Genomic DNA, 15,346 nt, shown 5'->3' on the forward strand with positions numbered 1-15,346 from the left:
CCTAACCAAAGGACTCATTTTAGCCTTTGATCAGCAACACAGGCCCTGGTGTGGTGTAAATGGCCTCAGCCAGAGCCACAGGACCTGGTGTGGTGTAGTTGGCCTCAGCCAGCATCAAAGGCCCGGGGGTGGTGTACATGGCCTCAGCCAGAGCCACAGGCACTGGTGTGGTGTCCATAGCCTCAGCCAACAGCACAGGCCCTGTTGTGGTGTCCATGGCCTCAGCCAGAAGCACTGGCCCTGGTGTGGTGTAGATGGCCTCAGACAGAGCCACATGCCCTGGTAGGGTGTAGTTGGCCTCAGCCAGCAGCACAGGTCCTGGTGTGGTGTCCATGGCCTCAGCCAGCAGCACAGGCCCTGGTGTGGTGTCCATGGCCTCAGCCAGAAGCACTGGCCCTGGTGTGGTGTAGATGGCCTCAGACAGAGCCACAGGCCCTTGTTTGGTGTAGTTGGCCTCAGCCAGCACCACAGGCCCTGGTGTGGTGTCCATAGCCTCAGCCAGCCGCACAGGCCCTGGTGTGATGAACATTGCCTCATCCAGCAGCACAGTCCTTGGTGTGTTGTAGACGACCTCATCCAGAGCCACAGGCCCTGGTGTGGTGTACATGGCCTCAGACAAAGCCTCAGGCCCTGAAGAGGTGTCCATGGCCTCAGCCAGTAGCACAGGTCCTGGTGTGGTGTAGACGGCCTCAGACAGAGCCACAGGCCTTGGTGTGGTGTAGGTGGCCTAAGCTGGCTGCACAGGTCCACATCCGGAAGCACAGGCCCTGTTGTGTTGTAGATTGCCTCAGCCAGAGCCACAGACCTTGGTGTGGTGTTCATGGCCTAAGCCAGAGCTACAGGCCCACAGCAAGCAGCACAGGCCCTGGTGTGGTGTCCATAGCTCAGCCAGCAGCACAGCTCCTGTTGTGGTGTAGTTGGCCTCAGCCAGCAGCACAGGTCCTGGTGTGGTGTCCATCGCCTCAGCCAGAAACACTGGCCCTGGTGTGATGTAGATGGCCTCAGCCAGAGCCACAGGACCTGGTGTGGTGTTCATGACCTCAGCCAGCATCAAATTCCCGGGGGTGGTGTAAATGGCCTCAGCCAGAGCCACAGGCACTGGTGTGGTGTCCATAGCCTCAGCCAGCAGCACAGGCCTTGGTGTGGTGTCCCTGGCCTCAGCCAGTAGCACAGGCCCTGGTGTGGTGTAGGTGGCCTAAGCTGGCTGCACAGGTCCACAGCCAGCAGCACAAGCCCTGGTGTGGTGTACATGGCCTCAGCTAGAGGCACAGGCCCTGGTGTGGTGTAGATGATCTCAGCCAGAGACAAAGGCCCTTGTGTGGTGTAGTTGGCCTCAGCCAGCAGCACAGGCCCTGGGGTGATAAACATGGCCTCATCCAGTAGTACAGCCCTTGGTGTGTTGTAGACGGCCTCATCCAGAGCCACAGGCCGTGTGTGGTATACATGGCCTCAGCCAGATCCAAAGGCTCTGGGGTGGTGTCCATAGCCTCAGCCAGCAGCACAGGTCCTGGTGTGGTGTCCATGGCCTCAGCCAGTAGCACAGGCCCTGGTGTGGTGTAGGTGGCCTAAGCTGGCTGCACAGGTCCACAGCCAGCAGCACAGGCCCTGGTGTGGTGTACATGGCCTCAGCTAGAGGCACAGGCCCTGGTGTGGTGTAGATGGTCTCAGCCAGAGACACAGGCCCTTAGTGTGTTGTAGAGGGCCTCATCAGGAGCCACAGGCCCTGTTGTGGTGTAGGTTGCCTCAGTCAGCACCACAGGCCCTGTGTGGTGTGCATGGCCTCAGCCAGTAGCACAGGCCCTGGTGTGATGTAGACTGCTTCAGCCAGAGCCACAGGCCATGGTGTGGTGTAGGTGGCCTAAGCTGGCTGCACAGGTCCACAGCCAGCAGTACAGGCCCTGGTGTGGTGTCCATGGCCTCAGCCAGATGCACTGGCCGTGGTGTGGTGTAGCTGGCCTCAGCCAGAGCCACAGGCCCTGGTGTGGTGTTCATGGCCTCAGCCAGAGCCAAATGCCCTGGTGTGGTGTCCATAGCTTCAGCCAGCAGCACAGGTCTTGGTGTGGTGTCCATGGCCTCAGCCAGTAGCACAGGCCCTGGTGTGATGTAGACGGCCTCAGCCAGAGCCACAGGCCCTGGTGTGGTGTAGGTGGCCTAAGCTGGCTGCACAGGTCCACAGCCAGAAGCACAGGCCCTGGCGTGGTGTAGGTGGCCTAACCTGGCTGCACAGGTACACAACCAGAAGCACAGGACCTGGTGTGATGTAGACGGCTTCAGCCAGAGCCACAGGCCCTGGTTTGGTGTAGGTGGCCTAAGCTGGCTGCACAGGTCCACAGCCAGAAGCACAGGCCCTGGTGTGGTGTAGGTGGCCTAAGCTGGCTGCACAGGTCCACAGCCAGAAGCACAGGCCCTGGTGTGGTGTCCATGGCCTCAGCCAGAAGCACTGGACCTGGTGTGGTGTAGATGGCCTCAGACAGAGCCACAGGCCCTTGTTTGGTGTAGTTGGCCTCAGCCAGCACCACAGGCCCTGGTGTGGTGTCCATAGCCTCAGCCAGCCGCACAGGCCCTGGTGTGATGAACATTGCCTCATCCAGCAGCACAGTCCTTGGTGTGTTGTAGACGAACTCATCCAGAGCCACAGGCCCTGGTGTGCTGTACATGGCCTCAGACAAAGCCACAGGCCCTGAAGAGGTGTCCATGGCCTCAGACAAAGCCACAGGCCCTGAAGAGGTGTCCATGGCCTCAGCCAGTAGCACAGGTCCTGGTGTGGTGTAAATGGCCTCAGCCAGAGCCACAGGCCATGGGGTGGTGTCCACGGCCTCAGCCAGATGCACTGGCCGTGGTGTGGTGTAGCTGGCCTCAGCCAGAGCCACAGGCCCTGGTGTGGTGTTCATGGCCTCAGCCAGAGCCAAATGCCCTGGTGTGGTGTCCATAGCTTCAGCCAGCAGCACAGGTCTTGGTGTGGTGTCCATGGCCTCAGCCAGTAGCACAGGCCCTGGTTTGATGTAGACGGCCTCAGCCAGAGCCACAGGCCCTGGTGTGGTGTAGGTGGCCTAAGCTGGCTGCACAGGTCCACAACCAGAAGCACAGGCCCTGGCGTGGTGTAGGTGGCCTAACCTGGCTGCACAGGTCCACAACCAGAAGCACAGGACCTGGTGTGATGTAGACGGCTTCAGCCAGAGCCACAGGCCCTGGTGTGGTGTAGGTGGCCTAACCTGGCTGCACAGGTCCACAGCCAGAAGCACAGGCCCTGGTGTGGTGTAGGTGGCCTAAGCTGGCTGCACAGGTCCACAGCCAGAAGCACAGGCCCTGGTGTGGTGTCCATGGCCTCAGCCAGAAGCACTGGCCATGTTGTGTTGTAGATTGCCTCAGCCAGAGCCACAGACCTTGGTGTGGTGTTCATGGCCTAAGCCAGAGCTACAGGCCCACAGCAAGCAGCACAGGCCCTGGTGTGGTGTCCATAGCTCAGCCAGCAGCACAGCTCCTGGTGTGGTGTAGTTGGCCTCAGCCAGCAGCACAGGTCCTGGTGTGGTGTCCATCGCCTCAGCCAGAAACACTGGCCCTGGTGTGATGTAGATGGCCTCATCCAGATCCACAGGACCTGGTGTGGTGTTCATGACCTCAGCCAGCATCAAAGGCTCGGGGGTGGTGTACATGGCCTCAGCCAGAGCCACAGGCACTGGTGTGGTGTCCATAGCCTCAGCCAGTAGCACAGGCCCTGGTGTGGTGTAGGTGGCCTAAGCTGGCCGCACAGAAACACAGCCAGCAGCACAAGCCCTGGTGTGGTGTACATGGCCTCAGCTAGAGGCACAGGCCCTGGTGTGGTGTAGATGATCTCAGCCAGAGACACAGGCCCTTGTGTGGTGTAGTTGGCCTCAGCCAGCAGCACAGGCCCTGGGGTGATAAACATGGCCTCATCCAGTAGTACAGCCCTTGGTGTGTTGTAGACGGCCTCATCCAGAGCCACAGGCCGTGTGTGGTGTACATGGCCTCAGCCAGATCCAAAGGCTCTGGGGTGGTGTCCATAGCCTCAGCCAGCAGCACAGGTCCTGGTGTGGTGTCCATGGCCTCAGCCAGTAGCACAGGCCCTGGTGTGGTGTAGGTGGCCTAAGCTGGCTGCACAGGTCCACAGCCAGCAGCACAGGCCCTGGTGTGGTGTACATGGCCTCAGCTAGAGGCACAGGCCCTGGTGTGGTGTAGATGGTCTCAGCCAGAGACACAGGCCCTTGGTGTGTTGTAGATGGCCTCATCAGGAGCCACAGGCCCTGTTGTGGTGTAGGTTGCCTCAGTCAGCACCACAGGCCCTGTGTGGTGTGCATGGCCTCAGCCAGTAGCACAGGCCCTGGTGTGATGTAGACTGCTTCAGCCAGAGCCACAGGCCATGGTGTGGTGTAGGTGGCCTAAGCTGGCTGCACAGGTCCACAGCCAGCAGTACAGGCCCTGGTGTGGTGTCCATGGCCTCAACCAGATGCACTGGCCGTGGTGTGGTGTAGCTGGCCTCAGCCAGAGCCACAGGCCCTGGTGTGGTGTTCATGGCCTCAGCCAGAGCCAAATGCCCTGGTGTGGTGTCCATAGCTTCAGCCAGCAGCACAGGTCTTGGTGTGGTGTCCATGGCCTCAGCCAGTAGCACAGGCCCTGGTGTGATGTAGACGGCCTCAGCCAGAGCCACAGGCCCTGGTGTGGTGTAGGTGGCCTAAGCTGGCTGCACAGGTCCACAGCCAGAAGCACAGGCCCTGGCGTGGTGTAGGTGGCCTAACCTGGCTGCACAGGTCCACAACCAGAAGCACAGGACCTGGTGTGATGTAGACGGCTTCAGCCAGAGCCACAGGCCCTGGTGTGGTGTAGGTGGCCTAACCTGGCTGCAGAGGTCCACAGCCAGAAGCACAGGCCCTGGTGTGGTGAAGGTGGCCTAAGCTGGCTGCACAGGTCCACAGCCAGAAGCACAGGCCCTGTGTGGTGTAAATGGCCTCAGCCAGAGCCACAGGCCCTGGGGTGGTGTCCAAAGCCTCAGCCAGCAGCACAGGTCCTGGTGTGGTGTCCATGGTCTCAGCCAGAAGCACAGGCCCTGGTGTAATGTAGACGGCGTCAGCGCAGGCCACAGGCCCTGGTGTAATTTAGATGACCTATGTTAGCAGAATAGGCCTCGGTGTGGTGCGGATGGCCTCACCCGGCAGCACAAGACATTGCTGAAAACAGCCAAAAGGAATGTCGTTAATGTGGCCTCATTAATGGACACCAACACCCTCCTTCTCTGGATCAAAATCAGCTCAGTGACATGAAAAGCAAATTCTTACAGCACCTGGTATTCCCAGGCAGTCTCCCATCCAAGTACTAACCAAGCCCAACCTTGCATAGCTTCCGAGATCAGACGAGATCAGGCTTTGGCAAGGCGGTATGGCCGTAAGCTGCTGGCATCAGCACAAAGCGTCAATTTATGGTATCAAGTAGTGAGGTGGCCAATACTCGCAGTTACGAACACAAGCCTCCAATTTAACTACAGTGTTAATGGTAACTGCATGCTTGCCTAATACCCTAACCAAAGGACTCATTTTAGCCTTTGATCAGCAACACAGGCCCTGGTGTGGTGTAAATGGCCTCAGCCAGAGCCACAGGACCTGGTGTGGTGTAGTTGGCCTCAGCCAGCATCAAAGGCCCGGGGGTGGTGTACATGGCCTCAGCCAGAGCCACAGGCACTGGTGTGGTGTCCATAGCCTCAGCCAACAGCACAGGCCCTGTTGTGGTGTCCATGGCCTCAGCCAGAAGCACTGGCCCTGGTGTGGTGTAGATGGCCTCAGACAGAGCCACATGCCCTGGTGGGGTGTAGTTGGCCTCAGCCAGCAGCACAGGTCCTGGTGTGGTGTCCATGGCCTCAGCCAGCAGCACAGGCCCTGGTGTGGTGTCCATGGCCTCAGCCAGAAGCACTGGCCCTGGTGTGGTGTAGCTGGCCTCAGACAGAGCCACAGGCCCTGGTGTGGTGTTCATGGCCTCAGCCAGAGCCAAATGCCCTGGTGTGGTGTCCATAGCTTCAGCCAGCAGCACAGGTCTTGGTGTGGTGTCCATGGCCTCAGCCAGTAGCACAGGCCCTGGTTTGATGTAGACGGCCTCAGCCAGAGCCACAGGCCCTGGTGTGGTGTAGGTGGCCTAAGCTGGCTGCACAGGTCCACAACCAGAAGCACAGGCCCTGGCGTGGTGTAGGTGGCCTAACCTGGCTGCACAGGTACACAACCAGAAGCACAGGACCTGGTGTGATGTAGACGGCTTCAGCCAGAGCCACAGGCCCTGGTGTGGTGTAGGTGGCCTAACCTGGCTGCACAGGTCCACAGCCAGAAGCACAGGCCCTGGTGTGGTGTAGGTGGCCTAAGCTGGCTGCACAGGTCCACAGCCAGAAGCACAGGCCCTGGTGTGGTGTCCATGGCCTCAGCCAGAAGCACTGGCCCTGGTGTGGTGTAGATGGCCTCAGACAGAGCCACAGGCCCTTGTTTGGTGTAGTTGGCCTCAGCCAGCACCACAGGCCCTGGTGTGGTGTCCATAGCCTCAGCCAGCCGCACAGGCCCTGGTGTGATGAACTTTGCCTAATCCAGCAGCACAGTCCTTGGTGTGTTGTAGACGAACTCATCCAGAGCCACAGGCCCTGGTGTGCTGTACATGGCCTCAGACAAAGCCACAGGCCCTGAAGAGGTGTCCATGGCCTCAGACAAAGCCACAGGCCCTGAAGAGGTGTCCATGGCCTCAGCCAGTAGCACAGGTCCTGGTGTGGTGTAGACGGCCTCAGACAGAGCCACAGGCCTTGGTGTGGTGTAGGTGTCCTAAGCTGGCTGCACAGGTCCACATCCGGAAGCACTGGCCATGTTGTGTTGTAGATTGCCTCAGCCAGAGCCACAGACCTTGGTGTGGTGTTCATGGCCTAAGCCAGAGCTACAGGCCCACAGCAAGCAGCACAGGCCCTGGTGTGGTGTCCATAGCTCAGCCAGCAGCACAGCTCCTGGTGTGGTGTAGTTGGCCTCAGCCAGCAGCACAGGTCCTGGTGTGGTGTCCATCGCCTCAGCCAGAAACACTGGCCCTGGTGTGATGTAGATGGCCTCAGCCAGAGCCACAGGACCTGGTGTGGTGTTCATGACCTCAGCCAGCATCAAAGGCTCGGGGGTGGTGTACATGGCCTCAGCCAGAGCCACAGGCACTTGTGTGGTGTCCATAGCCTCAGCCAGTAGCACAGGCCCTGGTGTGGTGTAGGTGGCCTAAGCTGGCCGCACAGGTCCACAGCCAGCAGCACAAGCCCTGGTGTGGTGTACATGGCCTCAGCTAGAGGCACAGGCCCTGGTGTGGTGTAGATGATCTCAGCCAGAGACACAGGCCCTTGGTGTGGTGTAGTTGGCCTCAGCCAGCAGCACAGGCCCTGGGGTGATAAACATGGCCTCATCCAGTAGTACAGCCCTTGGTGTGTTGTAGACGGCCTCATCCAGAGCCACAGGCCGTGTGTGGTGTACATGGCCTCAGCCAGATCCAAAGGCTCTGGGGTGGTGTCCATAGCCTCAGCCAGCAGCACAGGTCCTGGTGTGGTGTCCATGGCCTCAGCCAGTAGCACAGGCCCTGGTGTGGTGTAGGTGGCCTAAGCTGGCTGCACAGGTCCACAGCCAGCAGCACAGGCCCTGGTGTGGTGTACATGGCCTCAGCTAGAGGCACAGGCCCTGGTGTGGTGTAGATGGTCTCAGCCAGAGACACAGGCCCTTGGTGTGTTGTAGATGGCCTCATCAGGAGCCACAGGCCCTGTTGTGGTGTAGGTTGCCTCAGTCAGCACCACAGGCCCTGTGTGGTGTGCATGGCCTCAGCCAGTAGCACAGGCCCTGGTGTGATGTAGACTGCTTCAGCCAGAGCCACAGGCCATGGTGTGGTGTAGGTGGCCTAAGCTGGCTGCACAGGTCCACAGCCAGCAGTACAGGCCCTGGTGTGGTGTCCATGGCCTCAACCAGATGCACTGGCCGTGGTGTGGTGTAGCTGGCCTCAGCCAGAGCCACAGGCCCTGGTGTGGTGTTCATGGCCTCAGCCAGAGCCAAATGCCCTGGTGTGGTGTCCATAGCTTCAGCCAGCAGCACAGGTCTTGGTGTGGTGTCCATGGCCTCAGCCAGTAGCACAGGCCCTGGTGTGATGTAGACGGCCTCAGCCAGAGCCACAGGCCCTGGTGTGGTGTAGGTGGCCTAAGCTGGCTGCACAGGTCCACAGCCAGAAGCACAGGCCCTGGCGTGGTGTAGGTGGCCTAACCTGGCTGCACAGGTCCACAACCAGAAGCACAGGACCTGGTGTGATGTAGACGGCTTCAGCCAGAGCCACAGGCCCTGGTGTGGTGTAGGTGGCCTAACCTGGCTGCACAGGTCCACAGCCAGAAGCACAGGCCCTGGTGTGGTGAAGGTGGCCTAAGCTGGCTGCACAGGTCCACAGCCAGAAGCACAGGCCCTGTGTGGTGTAAATGACCTCAGCCAGAGCCACAGGCCATGGGGTGGTGTCCAAAGCCTCAGCCAGCAGCACAGGTCCTGGTGTGGTGTAAATGGCCTCAGCCAGAGCCACAGGCCATGGGGTGGTGTCCATAGCCTCAGCCAGATGCACTGGCCGTGGTGTGGTGTAGCTGGCCTCAGCCAGAGCCACAGGCCCTGGTGTGGTGTTCATGGCCTCAGCCAGAGCCAAATGCCCTGGTGTGGTGTCCATAGCTTCAGCCAGCAGCACAGGTCTTGGTGTGGTGTCCATGGCCTCAGCCAGTAGCACAGGCCCTGGTGTGATGTAGACGGCCTCAGCCAGAGCCACAGGCCCTGGTGTGGTGTAGGTGGCCTAAGCTGGCTGCACAGGTCCACAACCAGAAGCACAGGCCCTGGCGTGGTGTAGGTGGCCTAACCTGGCTGCACAGGTCCACAACCAGAAGCACAGGACCTGGTGTGATGTAGACGGCTTCAGCCAGAGCCACAGGCCCTGGTGTGGTGTAGGTGGCCTAAGCTGGCTGCACAGGTCCACAGCCAGAAGCACAGGCCCTGTGTGGTGTAAATGGCCTCAGCCAGAGCCACAGGCCCTGGGGTGGTGTCCAAAGCCTCAGCCAGCAGCACAGGTCCTGGTGTGGTGTCCATGGTCTCAGCCAGAAGCACAGGCCCTGGTGTAATGTAGACGGCGTCAGCGCAGGCCACAGGCCCTGGTGTAATTTAGATGACCTATGTTAGCAGAATAGGCCTCGGTGTGGTGCGGATGGCCTCACCCGGCAGCACAAGACATTGCTGAAAACAGCCAAAAGGAATGTCGTTAATGTGGCCTCATTAATGGACACCAACACCCTCCTTCTCTGGATCAAAATCAGCTCAGTGACATGAAAAGCAAATGCTTACAGCACCTGGTATTCCCAGGCAGTCTCCCATCCAAGTACTAACCAAGCCCAACCTTGCATAGCTTCCGAGATCAGACGAGATCAGGCTTTGGCAAGGCGGTATGGCCGTAAGCTGCTGGCGTCAGCACAAAGCGTCAATTTATGGTATCAAGTAGTGAGGTGGCCAATACTCGCAGTTACGAACACAAGCCTCCAATTTAACTACAGTGTTAATGGTAACTGCATGCTTGCCTAATACCCTAACCAAAGGACTCATTTTAGCCTTTGATCAGCAACACAGGCCCTGGTGTGGTGTAAATGGCCTCAGCCAGAGCCACAGGACCTGGTGTGGTGTAGTTGGCCTCAGCCAGCATCAAAGGCCCGGGGGTGGTGTACATGGCCTCAGCCAGAGCCACAGGCACTGGTGTGGTGTCCATAGCCTCAGCCAACAGCACAGGCCCTGTTGTGGTGTCCATGGCCTCAGCCAGAAGCACTGGCCCTGGTGTGGTGTAGATGGCCTCAGACAGAGCCACATGCCCTGGTGGGGTGTAGTTGGCCTCAGCCAGCAGCACAGGTCCTGGTGTGGTGTCCATGGCCTCAGCCAGCAGCACAGGCCCTGGTGTGGTGTCCATGGCCTCAGCCAGAAGCACTGGCCCTGGTGTGGTGTAGATGGCCTCAGACAGAGCCACAGGCCCTTGTTTGGTGTAGTTGGCCTCAGCCAGCACCACAGGCCCTGGTGTGGTGTCCATAGCCTCAGCCAGCCGCACAGGCCCTGGTGTGATGAACATTGCCTCATCCAGCAGCACAGTCCTTGGTGTGTTGTAGACGACCTCATCCAGAGCCACAGGCCCTGGTGTGGTGTACATGGCCTCAGACAAAGCCTCAGGCCCTGAAGAGGTGTCCATGGCCTCAGCCAGTAGCACAGGTCCTGGTGTGGTGTAGACGGCCTCAGACAGAGCCACAGGCCTTGGTGTGGTGTAGGTGGCCTAAGCTGGCTGCACAGGTCCACATCCGGAAGCACAGGCCCTGTTGTGTTGTAGATTGCCTCAGCCAGAGCCACAGACCTTGGTGTGGTGTTCATGGCCTAAGCCAGAGCTACAGGCCCACAGCAAGCAGCACAGGCCCTGGTGTGGTGTCCATAGCTCAGCCAGCAGCACAGCTCCTGTTGTGGTGTAGTTGGCCTCAGCCAGCAGCACAGGTCCTGGTGTGGTGTCCATCGCCTCAGCCAGAAACACTGGCCCTGGTGTGATGTAGATGGCCTCAGCCAGAGCCACAGGACCTGGTGTGGTGTTCATGACCTCAGCCAGCATCAAATTCCCGGGGGTGGTGTAAATGGCCTCAGCCAGAGCCACAGGCACTGGTGTGGTGTCCATAGCCTCAGCCAGCAGCACAGGCCTTGGTGTGGTGTCCCTGGCCTCAGCCAGTAGCACAGGCCCTGGTGTGGTGTAGGTGGCCTAAGCTGGCTGCACAGGTCCACAGCCAGCAGCACAAGCCCTGGTGTGGTGTACATGGCCTCAGCTAGAGGCACAGGCCCTGGTGTGGTGTAGATGATCTCAGCCAGAGACAAAGGCCCTTGTGTGGTGTAGTTGGCCTCAGCCAGCAGCACAGGCCCTGGGGTGATAAACATGGCCTCATCCAGTAGTACAGCCCTTGGTGTGTTGTAGACGGCCTCATCCAGAGCCACAGGCCGTGTGTGGTATACATGGCCTCAGCCAGATCCAAAGGCTCTGGGGTGGTGTCCATAGCCTCAGCCAGCAGCACAGGTCCTGGTGTGGTGTCCATGGCCTCAGCCAGTAGCACAGGCCCTGGTGTGGTGTAGGTGGCCTAAGCTGGCTGCACAGGTCCACAGCCAGCAGCACAGGCCCTGGTGTGGTGTACATGGCCTCAGCTAGAGGCACAGGCCCTGGTGTGGTGTAGATGGTCTCAGCCAGAGACACAGGCCCTTGGTGTGTTGTAGATGGCCTCATCAGGAGCCACAGGCCCTGTTGTGGTGTAGGTTGCCTCAGTCAGCACCACAGGCCGTGTGTGGTGTGCATGGCCTCAGCCAGTAGCACAGGCCCTGGTGTGATGTAGACTGCTTCAGCCAGAGCCACAGGCCATGGTGTGGTGTAGGTGGCCTAAGCTGGCTGCACAGGTCCACAGCCAGCAGTACAGGCCCTGGTGTGGTGTCCATGGCCTCAGCCAGATGCACTGGCCGTGGTGTGGTGTAGCTGGCCTCAGCCAGAGCCACAGGCCCTGGTGTGGTGTTCATGGCCTCAGCCAGAGCCAAATGCCCTGGTGTGGTGTCCATAGCTTCAGCCAGCAGCACAGGTCTTGGTGTGGTGTCCATGGCCTCAGCCAGTAGCACAGGCCCTGGTGTGATGTAGACGGCCTCAGCCAGAGCCACAGGCCCTGGTGTGGTGTAGGTGGCCTAAGCTGGCTGCACAGGTCCACAGCCAGAAGCACAGGCCCTGGCGTGGTGTAGGTGGCCTAACCTGGCTGCACAGGTACACAACCAGAAGCACAGGACCTGGTGTGATGTAGACGGCCTCAGCCAGAGCCACAGGCCCTGGTGTGGTGTAGGTGGCCTAAGCTGGCTGCACAGGTCCACAGCCAGAAGCACAGGCCCTGGCGTGGTGTAGGTGGCCTAACCTGGCTGCACAGGTCCACAGCCAGAAGCACAGGCCCTGGTGTGGTGTAGGTGGCCTAAGCTGGCTGCACAGGTCCACAGCCAGAAGCACAGGCCCTGGTGTGGTGTCCATGGCCTCAGCCAGAAGCACTGGCCCTGGTGTGGTGTAGATGGCCTCAGACAGAGCCACAGGCCCTTGTTTGGTGTAGTTGGCCTCAGCCAGCACCACAGGCCCTGGTGTGGTGTCCATAGCCTCAGCCAGCCGCACAGGCCCTGGTGTGATGAACATTGCCTCATCCAGCAGCACAGTCCTTGGTGTGTTGTAGACGAACTCATCCAGAGCCACAGGCCCTGGTGTGCTGTACATGGCCTCAGACAAAGCCACAGGCCCTGAAGAGGTGTCCATGGCCTCAGACAAAGCCACAGGCCCTGAAGAGGTGTCCATGGCCTCAGCCAGTAGCACAGGTCCTGGTGTGGTGTAAATGGCCTCAGCCAGAGCCACAGGCCATGGGGTGGTGTCCACGGCCTCAGCCAGATGCACTGGCCGTGGTGTGGTGTAGCTGGCCTCAGCCAGAGCCACAGGCCCTGGTGTGGTGTTCATGGCCTCAGCCAGAGCCAAATGCCCTGGTGTGGTGTCCATAGCTTCAGCCAGCAGCACAGGTCTTGGTGTGGTGTCCATGGCCTCAGCCAGTAGCACAGGCCCTGGTTTGATGTAGACGGCCTCAGCCAGAGCCACAGGCCCTGGTGTGGTGTAGGTGGCCTAAGCTGGCTGCACAGGTCCACAACCAGAAGCACAGGCCCTGGCGTGGTGTAGGTGGCCTAACCTGGCTGCACAGGTCCACAACCAGAAGCACAGGACCTGGTGTGATGTAGACGGCTTCAGCCAGAGCCACAGGCCCTGGTGTGGTGTAGGTGGCCTAACCTGGCTGCACAGGTCCACAGCCAGAAGCACAGGCCCTGGTGTGGTGTAGGTGGCCTAAGCTGGCTGCACAGGTCCACAGCCAGAAGCACAGGCCCTGGTGTGGTGTCCATGGCCTCAGCCAGAAGCACTGGCCCTGGTGTGGTGTAGATGGCCTCAGACAGAGCCACAGGCCCTTGTTTGGTGTAGTTGGCCTCAGCCAGCACCACAGGCCCTGGTGTGGTGTCCATAGCCTCAGCCAGCCGCACAGGCCCTGGTGTGATGAACATTGCCTCATCCAGCAGCACAGTCCTTGGTGTGTTGTAGACGAACTCATCCAGAGCCACAGGCCCTGGTGTGCTGTACATGGCCTCAGACAAAGCCACAGGCCCTGAAGAGGTGTCCATGGCCTCAGACAAAGCCACAGGCCCTGAAGAGGTGTCCATGGCCTCAGCCAGTAGCACAGGTCCTGGTGTGGTGTAGACGGCCTCAGACAGAGCCACAGGCCTTGGTGTGGTGTAGGTGTCCTAAGCTGGCTGCACAGGTCCACATCCGAAAGCACTGGCCATGTTGTGTTGTAGATTGCCTCAGCCAGAGCCACAGACCTTGGTGTGGTGTTCATGGCCTAAGCCAGAGCTACAGGCCCACAGCAAGCAGCACAGGCCCTGGTGTGGTGTCCATAGCTCAGCCAGCAGCACAGCTCCTGGTGTGGTGTAGTTGGCCTCAGCCAGCAGCACAGGTCCTGGTGTGGTGTCCATCGCCTCAGCCAGAAACACTGGCCCTGGTGTGATGTAGATGGCCTCAGCCAGATCCACAGGACCTGGTGTGGTGTTCATGACCTCAGCCAGCATCAAAGGCTCGGGGGTGGTGTACATGGCCTCAGCCAGAGCCACAGGCACTGGTGTGGTGTCCATAGCCTCAGCCAGTAGCACAGGCCCTGGTGTGGTGTAGGTGGCCTAAGCTGGCCGCACAGAAACACAGCCAGCAGCACAAGCCCTGGTGTGGTGTACATGGCCTCAGCTAGAGGCACAGGCCCTGGTGTGGTGTAGATGATCTCAGCCAGAGACACAGGCCCTTGTGTGGTGTAGTTGGCCTCAGCCAGCAGCACAGGCCCTGGGGTGATAAACATGGCCTCATCCAGTAGTACAGCCCTTGGTGTGTTGTAGACGGCCTCATCCAGAGCCACAGGCCGTGTGTGGTGTACATGGCCTCAGCCAGATCCAAAGGCTCTGGGGTGGTGTCCATAGCCTCAGCCAGCAGCACAGGTCCTGGTGTGGTGTCCATGGCCTCAGCCAGTAGCACAGGCCCTGGTGTGGTGTAGGTGGCCTAAGCTGGCTGCACAGGTCCACAGCCAGCAGCACAGGCCCTGGTGTGGTGTACATGGCCTCAGCTAGAGGCACAGGCCCTGGTGTGGTGTAGATGGTCTCAGCCAGAGACACAGGCCCTTGGTGTGTTGTAGATGGCCTCATCAGGAGCCACAGGCCCTGTTGTGGTGTAGGTTGCCTCAGTCAGCACCACAGGCCCTGTGTGGTGTGCATGGCCTCAGCCAGTAGCACAGGCCCTGGTGTGATGTAGACTGCTTCAGCCAGAGCCACAGGCCATGGTGTGGTGTAGGTGGCCTAAGCTGGCTGCACAGGTCCACAGCCAGCAGTACAGGCCCTGGTGTGGTGTCCATGGCCTCAACCAGATGCACTGGCCGTGGTGTGGTGTAGCTGGCCTCAGCCAGAGCCACAGGCCCTGGTGTGGTGTTCATGGCCTCAGCCAGAGCCAAATGCCCTGGTGTGGTGTCCATAGCTTCAGCCAGCAGCACAGGTCTTGGTGTGGTGTCCATGGCCTCAGCCAGTAGCACAGGCCCTGGTGTGATGTAGACGGCCTCAGCCAGAGCCACAGGCCCTGGTGTGGTGTAGGTGGCCTAAGCTGGCTGCACAGGTCCACAGCCAGAAGCACAGGCCCTGGCGTGGTGTAGGTGGCCTAACCTGGCTGCACAGGTCCACAACCAGAAGCACAGGACCTGGTGTGATGTAGACGGCTTCAGCCAGAGCCACAGGCCCTGGTGTGGTGTAGGTGGCCTAACCTGGCTGCAGAGGTCCACAGCCAGAAGCACAGGCCCTGGTGTGGTGAAGGTGGCCTAAGCTGGCTGCACAGGTCCACAGCCAGAAGCACAGGCCCTGTGTGGTGTAAATGGCCTCAGCCAGAGCCACAGGCCCTGGGGTGGTGTCCAAAGCCTCAGCCAGCAGCACAGGTCCTGGTGTGGTGTCCATGGTCTCAGCCAGAAGCACAGGCCCTGGTGTAATGTAGACGGCGTCAGCGCAGGCCACAGGCCCTGGTGTAATTTAGATGACCTATGTTAGCAGAATAGGCCTCGGTGTGGTGCGGATGGCCTCACCCGGCAGCACAAGACATTGCTGAAAACAGCCAAAAGGAATGTCGTTAATGTGGCCTCATTAATGGACACCAACACCCTCCTTCTCTGGATCAAAATCAGCTCAGTGACATGAAAAGCAAA

The 15,346-nt window shown here is 59.8% G+C and overlaps 2 pseudogenes; both read right to left on the bottom strand.

Moving 5' to 3' along the window:
• Window positions 1–5,284: 5,284 nt before the first annotated feature.
• LOC134629969 (5S ribosomal RNA) lies at window positions 5,285–5,403 on the bottom strand (annotated as a pseudogene).
• A 3,946-nt stretch (window positions 5,404–9,349) lies between these two features.
• Window positions 9,350–9,468, bottom strand: LOC134629882 (5S ribosomal RNA; annotated as a pseudogene).
• Window positions 9,469–15,346: the final 5,878 nt, after the last annotated feature.

The sequence above is a fragment of the Pelmatolapia mariae genome, linkage group LG6 (genome assembly GCF_036321145.2).
Source record: "Pelmatolapia mariae isolate MD_Pm_ZW linkage group LG6, Pm_UMD_F_2, whole genome shotgun sequence".
In the NCBI taxonomy this organism is placed as follows: Eukaryota; Metazoa; Chordata; class Actinopteri; order Cichliformes; family Cichlidae; genus Pelmatolapia; species Pelmatolapia mariae.